This window comes from Mchenga conophoros, linkage group LG4 (genome assembly GCF_057382185.1).
Source record: "Mchenga conophoros isolate Kocher_MC1m ecotype Shallow Benthic linkage group LG4, M_conophoros_male_GT1.1, whole genome shotgun sequence".
Classification (NCBI taxonomy): domain Eukaryota; kingdom Metazoa; phylum Chordata; class Actinopteri; order Cichliformes; family Cichlidae; genus Mchenga; species Mchenga conophoros.
This window is the reverse complement of record NC_140529.1, coordinates 6,272,695-6,281,861: the sequence shown is the minus strand read 5'-3', so window position 1 is coordinate 6,281,861 and position 9,167 is coordinate 6,272,695. Positions and strand designations below refer to the sequence as shown.

Here is a 9,167-nt window from a genome sequence, read left to right as displayed (position 1 = left end):
TGTGTGTGTGTGTGTGTGAGAGAGAGAGAGCGAGAGAGAGAGAATTGTGAAGATAAAGGACCGAGGCACGTCCTTTATCTGTGCGCTTTTTACGGTCCAGTTTTCCAGCTGCACTCCCAGCTCAGAACCACACACTGCTCTCCTCTCTGGCCTCGGAAACAACCTCAGAAGGGGGAGACACTGGATGGAGGCCAGGTGTGTGGGTCAAGCTGCCCTGACACCAAACTTCTCACCCACTCCTCCGTCCCTCACTTGCAGCTGAGCAAATGACCAAATAAGCTGCATCTGGAGTGAATGGAAATGGATGTGGGCCAGCCTACATAAATAACTTCAAGAAGACATCAAAAAACTCACCAAGGAGGTCACAAAAGGAGGCTGGGGCAAACAATGGGAAGAAACCAACCATCCTAGTACTGATTATCCTGCAGGGACGTCTCATGGGAGTCTGGGGTAGTTTAAACACATCACCAAACGATCACAGGGAAACACCAGGGACACTTTTTAAAAATATTTCTTTTTAGCTTTTATTATTCTCGTCATCATCACATGGGCATTGTACAGTAAATTTGGAGCAGTGTATGTTTCAACTAGTGGATTAGCATAGACACACATTCTTAAGGTCTTTCCCTCATCATTCATTCCACAGAATCAAATAGAAAATATAATAAGATAGCAAGTATACTAAAAAGTACAGATTTATTCTGATTTTATTGTTTGTTTCTTACTGGCACAAATGTTCCTACATACATAAGGCTCAGCTCCTCCATGGAGGGAAGAGTGCACATTGCTGTGACATAAAGAATAACTAAAGGAGTCTTTGGGCCACATTAAGAAAAAATATCGATAATTTTTAGAATAAAGTCGAAACTTCGAGATTAAAGTCGTAATTTTATTTCAAAAAGAAGTTTGAAACGTTGAAGTAGTTGTTTCAAGACAAACTGCCACAGCTGCTCTGACTTGGCGAAATCATTCTTCAGAGTCTGTTTTAGTGACAAGGACACGTGAACACAGTGATAAACACAGATACGTTAAAAAGAGCTGCATCCAGAGCTGCATCTGGTCAGAAGGAAAAACACAAACTTGGAAGAGTTGATTTGTATAAAATCTCTAGTAGTGTTCGGGCCGTGATCTTATAGAGATGATGGAGCCAAGTAAGTATTTGGAAGTTCCATAACTTTCCAAAAGCTCATCCCCATTAACTGGTAAAAATAAATGTATACACACATAATTAGGTAGTCTATTTAAATAGACCCCGGGTAGTAGTGTGGAAACTCCGGAGGATGACGACATCTAAGACTACATAAGCTGAAAGTGAAAGTAAAGATGCCAGAATGGATCAGCACCTCTCCAAGGCGAGGTAGGCTGCAGAGAGCATTCTGCATTCTAAATGTGTGTTCACTGTGTGTCGCTGAAATGTGCCGTCTTTAGCTTTTCTGAGAAATCGCTTTTGCATGTCTTAGTTGGACTGTGGTGACAGAGGACAGAAATGTGCTTGATCTGTGGTACAGAGGTGCTGTCAAGTTATCTTGTGCTCAGCGTGACGGACCAAAGTAATGTGGAATTTGCGCAAAGGGGAGACTCAGACATACAATGTGTGCGCTGTCAGCAGACCATACCTGTGTTCAAGGTCAGCTGTTTCTCATGTATGACACACACACACGGGAGCGCGAGGAGCAGGGGAGCAGGAGGGGAAGGGGTAAATCCCGTTGCCGTTCACCGTCAATGATAGAAAACACGTAGAAAGGATATAGGCGGGTATCATGACTACCAGCATGATTATCGCTTCCCACGTGACGCACATACGTGGTGAACTTGGTCACCAGCATTCATGCTTCTGCTGCATGTTTCCCGTGTTCGAACAATCAGTTTGGGGTCATATCCAAGCGGTTAAAGCAGTAAAATCCTGGCACCTCAGCCCCGTTTGTGCCGCGAGTTTCCCCACGTCCTTTCCATTCTTGTTGTTTCGGTGGTCTCCCTGGAGGAATTTGCTGGCCGCTTTGAGTCCTCATGTCAAGACAATGATTAACAATCACTCAGTGATACATTAAATACGAGCAGGGAAAAGTACTTTTCTCTTGTTGCCGAAACTTGGTCATCAGCCAAATTGGTGGCATTGGTGGTGAAACTGGGTGCGATGGAGTTTGTCAAACGCATATCAACTGATTAGCTGCAGTCCCTTTGGCAATGAGAGTTACGGCCAGGAGCTCAAATTGCTAGGAACAGTAATAAAAACATATTCTTAGTGACCAAACAGGATTGGGTTGATTACAGTGTTGCACACAGAACAGGTATGATAACACAGAACAAACAATTGCGTTATTATTTATAATAATATTTATTTAACAGCTGATTTTTTTCCCTTTGTGAATGGAAATGATCTTTAGACAGATATCTGGCATGTCCAGGGTAACGTCCCCCCTCCTTTCGTTATGGTGCGGTCTGTGTCACACAGCACACAGTTTTTCTTCCTGTTGCAGCCTTGTAGGAACTGACTACTGCTGTTTACAGAGTGCTCTGCTGTAATTAACGTGCTAAGCATTTGAAGGAAGGCTCCTCGACTACTCTGCGTATATTCAATTATCTGTAGAAAAGCACAGTGAAGACCATTTTTAGTTATCAGCAAAAGGTCAAAATTCACCATATAGTAGAGCTGCAGGCTATGCTGGTGGGGAGGAAAAGGGATTTTTAGATTTCAGTCATTGCTTCTGAAATTTTTTTAAACGCCGTAACCAAGTAAGAAATTTCAAAATAAAGTACAGCTGTTGTGAAACAAGGTTTAATTTTAATATTCTGTCCCAAGTAAATTTTATGTAGGTGTAAATGAGGATTCTTCAGCTGATCTTTGCTTGTTTAAGAACAAAAGTTTATGTGATGATCGTTTAAAACCCCTCAAACCAAAGTTGGGACTGATCTTTGCCAGTTACCGATCTGATTTACACAACAGAACAAGGAAAAAAATGTTTAAACTGAGACATTTCACTCATTTTATTTATATAGAAAAAAGAGCTCATTTGGAAATCGATAACTACAGCGTGTCTCAAAATTGTTTGGACAGTGTCACATTTACCAGAGTATAGCATCTGCTCCTCTTGTAACAACAGGCTGGGAACAGAGGAAGCAGATGCTGGAGATGAATGTTTGAGGAGTCCTGGAGGATTCTAGCTGCTCAGGAGTCCTGGGTCTGCTTTTATACATTTTTGGTTTTATGACGCTTCAAATGTTTTGAGGTGGTAAAAAGTCTGGACTGCAGACAGGCTGTTCTTCTACTATGATGTCATGCTGCTGTAACAGATGCAGTGTGTGTGGTCTAGCATTATCTTGCTGAAATATTCAAAGCCTTCCCAGGCGTCACTGGATGGGAGGAGATGTTGTTCTGAAAACCTGCATATATAGCTTTCAGCATTTGTTCATTTATAAGGAACCCCATTAGCTTCCACAACAGTGGTTGCCAGTCTTCCTGGGGCCCAAGCCATGAAATAGAATCAAATAAAATATTAAGCAAAACAGTGGATGCAAAATATCCACATAATTTGGCTCTTACATCCACAGTGAGGTTTTACAATTTGGAAAATGTGAGCATATAAATATTAATAACTCTGAGACAAAATACACAAATTTCTATTACAAATCACATCTCCCTCTTACAATATTTACAACAATTAAAAGCTGCCTAAATAGGCTTTTAAGTGCCATCCATCCATCCATTCACTTCCACTTATCCTTTTCAGGGTCGCGGGGGGCGCTGGAGCCTATCCCAGCTGTCATAGGGCGAGAGGCGGGGTACACCCTGGATAGGTCGCCAGTCTGTCGCAGGGCTTTTAAGTGATTTTTGAAATTATGAATAGAAGCTAATTCTCTAATTGCATTAAATATAACAGAGTTTTTCAAAAAGTTGCTTTTAACTCGAGGAATTACTAAATTGCAGTTTGTTAATAATCAGTATGATTATGTATTTTATCTGGATGCTGCAACTGAGCAGAAAAAAATGTGGTGTGTTTAACAGTATTGCTTTCTTTAAAAATACAACTAAGCCACAGTATAATTTAGCTTGTACAGGAAGCCAGGAAAGTTTATCATGCATTTTATTTGATATTTGTATAGTATGAACACCTTAACACTAATCTGGTCGCCTTGTTCTCGACTAACTGAAGTCTGTTCAGATCTGTCTTATTAGCTGCTGACCAAATGATGGAACAGCTATGGAAAGATTTAGTTGTGGGCTGTTGACTAAGCGTAATCTACTTCCAATTAACATAGATTTGGATTTAGATACATTTAAGATCATGTTGTTTTTACTTATCCAGCCAAACACATTCAACAAATCTTCTTGTGATACGTCTATGGTGCCATTCAACCCCCACACCCCATCAGAGATGCAGACTCGTGATGTGTGGAGTGCAGAAACAATAAAAACAGCCTTTAGTCAAAACCCTGACAGTGAGGACATTTGTAGCACAGTAACACATTGATGCTAAGTAAAACAAACGCATTAACATTTAGTGGCGCGTGGTGCCGTGGATCCCAATAATGAATGCCTTGATTTACTCTGTCATTAATTTGTATGCAGTGATTTACCAGCACAGAGACAAACGTTAGAGCTGTTCATGAACTAATTAACACTGATGAAAGGGGGACATGGATCACCTTATTATACTGAGCACAGGGGCGGTCCTAGCCTTCAGTGAGAGACTGAGGCCGTATCCCAATTCAGGGTCTGCAGCCTTAAAGGCCGCATTTTAAGGCCGATTACGTCACAGCGACGCGACGAAGGCTGTCCCAATACAAAGGCTGCTCGAAATGCGTCCTTCATTTCTTTAGTCTCAGATGACTTTAGTCTCATGAACAACATTAGCTGATTGTTATTTACTAGCTAATCTTAAATGAGTGTTCAGTACAGAAATGAAGCCCAACAATCATGTTTACAGTCCTGTGGTCTCAGCCTCAGATACTTATCAAATCAAAGCTCATGTAGAAACAAACAAACAAATGAACAAAAGATTTTCTCCTTTATTTCTGTCAAACACAGCTGTATGAAACGTTTCCAGCTGTTAGTATCATGGTTGCTAGGCAACCTGGGCAGCGCGACGGAGGCTAGACCATCCCATTTCACAAGCCTCGCACTTCCGGCCTTAGTGGTCTTTGAGTACGCGGCCCTTGTGGACCGTCAAGGCTGCGTACTTTAAGGCTGCAGACCCTGAATTGGGATACAGCCAGAGATTACCACCGAACGACACAGGAAGTCATTCCTGCCCGTGGCCATCTCCCTGTACAGCTCCTCCATCTAACACACTGTAAACACTGCAATGGTTACATCCTTTTTACACACGCTCTTTTCTACTCTGTAATATTCTTGTCAATTTTCTTGATCTTTATTTATAATCCCCTCTGTTAATCCTTCATAATTATAATTGAGTTATCTGCGTATATTAGTGCTATTTCTTAAATGTGTAACATCTGTAACATAATGTATTGGTTGGAGTTCAGTCTGTTACTGTTACTATTTTTAGAATTTCTTCTTGGAGCAACTGTAACCCACATTATTTCCTTCGGGATTAATAAAGTATTCTGATTCTGATTGTTTCAGGATGACCTGCCATTATCTAATCACACATCTGCTTACCTGCATCTTTTGCTCGTTTCTCCTCCTCTTCTTTTCTCTTTTTTCTAAACTGAGCACCTGATGGCTTTGAACTTTTCTTGTCCATCTTCCATTGGTTTTAATTTTGCACTCCAGTATGAACACAAATCCCCCAACCCGAGGATCACCACAACATAACCTAACAACCCTACACCTTAGTTCACAGATTCACTTTGTCTTTATTTCTGGTATTTTGCACAAATCAGGATTCAAATCATGAATACATGATGGGCTTGGATTTACATTATAAATGAAATGTGCTCTGTTTGGAAGCAGCCGGCCCCTCCCCTTTCGACGGGTTGTGTGTGAGACTTTAAATCATCAAACTGTAAATTATAAATTTTAAATTGTTATTGATCCTTTACCCCGAGTCCTGAAGTATATATTTATTTTCTTACTCTTCTTATATTTATTGTTTGTTTACTTGCACTGCTGTAACTGGAGCCTCGTCGTCTCGTCTCTCTATATACTGGACTGTATGTAGCGGAGATGACAATAAAGTTTACTTTGACTTCAGCAGCGAGCAGGCACACCGAGGGTTGCCGATGCCTGTGATGCCGCCCTGGGCAACCGCCCATGTCGCCAATATCAAAAAGCACTACTGATTGAGCAAACTACAAGTAACCACAAGTATGTTTCACATATCTGCTTTTTTATGTGTGTAAAAACAAAGATAAACTATCATTATAAAGTGTTGTGAAAGCAAGAGTCCTGCCAGAGCGCGTCGGCTGCTTGGCAAAGTACTTAGAAGCCAGTCCTGTCATGTGACATAAAACAATGATAATAATGTACAGTCATGGCCAGAAGTTTTGAGAATGACACAAATATTAGTTTTCACAAAGTTTGCTGCTAAACTGCGTTTAGATCTTTGTTTCAGTTGTTTCTGTGATGTACTGAAATATAATTACAAGCACTTCATACGTTTCAAAGGCTTTTATCGACAATTACATGACATTTATGCAAAGAGTCAGTATTTGCAGTGTTGGCCCTTCTTTTTCAGGACCTCTGCAATTCGACTGGGCATGCTCTCAATCAACTTCTGGGCCAAATCCTGACTGATAGCAACCCATTCTTTCATAATCACTTCTTGGAGTTTGTCAGAATTCGTGGGTTTTTGTTTGTCCACCCGCCACTTGAGGATTGACCGCAAGTTCTCAATGGGATTAAGATCTGGGGAGTTTCCAGGCCATGGACCCAAAATTTCAATGTTCTGTTCCCTGAGCCACTTAGTTATCACCTTTGCCTTATGGCACGGTGCTCCACCGTGCTGGAAAATGCTTTGTTCTTCACCAAACTGTTGTTGGATGGTTGGAAGAAGTTGCTGTTGGAGGGTGTTTTGGTGCCATTCTTTATTCGTGGCTGTGTTTTTGGGCTCAAAAGCTCCAATGAGACCATGAGACCACAAGGTTTAATCCTGGGTGCGTTCTTTTTTTTGTCAACGTTATTCCTTCTGCTTTGATCCTTCAATCTTTTAATGACATTTTCTCATCATTTTTATGCAGACAACACTTAGTTACACGTCTTTTAAGCCTTGCCGGCTGGATTGGCTGTCCATTGTTGTCCACTTTTGCCATGTTTTAAACTCCAACAAGGCTGTGATTGTCGATCCTCCTGAATTACATACTAAAATCAATTTAGCACTTGCTTCTGTTTAGTCTACTGTTTGAAATCTTTAATAATATTTGAGTCCTCTTAGGCTTTGACTTGCATTTAAATTCTAAATTCTAAATGTCTTTCATATAAGGAAGGAGTGTAGACTTATTGGATAGTCTGTCCTCAGTCACTGTTCATCGCAAATGACTTTTGATTATCCTTTCAGCAGAAAAGGGCCTTTCATAAGATGCACTGCTGACAGGCAATGCCACAGTTAGGGGAGCTTGAACTGTTCGAACAACATGATCTGAAAAACTCCCACACTGTGGGAGAGCGGTAGGAACCATCACTCTTTGCAAGTCTGAGACTTGTCAGCTCTGAGGTATTTCAGATGTCAAGTTAGGAATAAGAGTAGAAGTAAGGAGGCAATCTTTAAGTTTTGTTGCTTCCTGCGTGGACTGTTTTGAGATGGCATGATACCACTTTTTAATGTCCGAAACCGATATCATAAATTTGGATGTCTGCCGATACCGATATAAATCCAATATAGCCTTTTTTATAATCAATAAAATGTTGTTGTTGTTTTTTAAATATCTTGCGGCACTTTGTATAAGTTCATACTGAAGATTAAAAAAACAAAACAAAACAAAACTAAAGCTTTTCTGTTATACCTGTATGCAAAAAACACACTGCACCCAAAATATTTCATAGTTCAGCAAAACTGATCAATCCAATAAACTTAAACCTGCTCCATCCTCCCTATTCTGGTATAGGGAGCCACCCTCCACCTCATAATGCTTAATTGACGTAATCAACTTTAATTTAATGCATGTGTAAAAAAATAAAAATAAAAAAATAAAAAATTCACAGAAATCAATCATTTTTCTACAATAATTCAACAGAATTGACTGCACAGATGGTACCTTCCCAAAGGAAAAAGTACTATCGCTTACTAGGTCATAAATTTGACTTAATATTTACTATATACAATAATGGACTTTTATACATTTTACATCAGATGAAAACTTTGGTTGTAAGATTCAGATAATTATGTATTAAAAGCTAGACATTTTAAATGAGAATAAGAAAGAAAAGTATGTCTTTGTGCCCCCCGTTCCCTGTTAATGCCCTATCGGCCCCCTTGGCAAAACTTTGCTAGATCCGCCCCTGCACAGTTACCAGCCGTCAGCTACGTAGAAAAAGATCCTGGTGTAGAAAGCAAATAAATTCTAACAACAGCTGATCAAGGTTAAACGTGCTGCTGTTGTTCAGCTGCTGGTTTCCTCTTTCTGGTGCAAAGTGGACCAAAAACAAAGAAGAGAGACGGACTCATGACAGAAAAGCCGATCAGCTGATCATTGATCAGTTTCACGACTGGGGCAGCAGTCGTGTGGTGTATTGAGAAAAAGGATCCAAAATGCAGGTACTGGCCAGGGTGCGAGTGAGTGTTTATTTACAGAAGTGACAAAGTGGCAAAAACAGGAAGAGCAGAGCGGGGAGTAAACAAACCTAAACTGGGGAAAACTAAAGACCTAACCTGAAACCAAACACACACGGGAGAAGGAGCAAAATGCACGGAGAATGTTGGCAGAGAGACGTGGAATAAATACCAGTTAACACAGAGGAAAGACACAGGTAGGGATGATAAAACACTAAACACCAAAACCAACCCACACATACAAAATCAGAATTAACACAAAACACAAGGCGATACAAAAGGAAACACAAACGCTGGGTCAAAATGACCATGACAGATCAGTTTCATGATTGAAGTAGCAACAGGAGACGGAGGGAGAGAGAGGCAGTCGCTCCATATATCGGTTGTTAAGCTTAACGTGGGAATGCTTTACAAACATTCAGAGATGAACTTACACACTCGCTTTACTTCTCTGGATTAGCTTTCTCCAAGATGAAATGCCGGTTTGGAAGCACGTAG

General features: G+C 40.6%; 1 protein-coding gene across 2 annotated transcripts in view; it reads left to right on the top strand.

Annotated features, from left to right (window-relative positions):
- The first annotated feature begins 1,311 nt into the window (after positions 1-1,311).
- Positions 1,312-9,167, top strand: part of LOC146575403 (uncharacterized) — a 34,210-nt gene continuing 26,354 nt past the window's right edge. The window contains exon 1 of one of the 2 annotated variants that reach the window (XM_085270106.1): positions 1,312-1,357. The gene's annotated coding sequence lies outside the window, so the exon portion shown is untranslated. Of the gene's footprint in view, positions 1,358-6,175; positions 6,269-9,167 lie in introns of those variants that run through there. The other variant, XM_085270107.1, reaches the window with a different exon arrangement.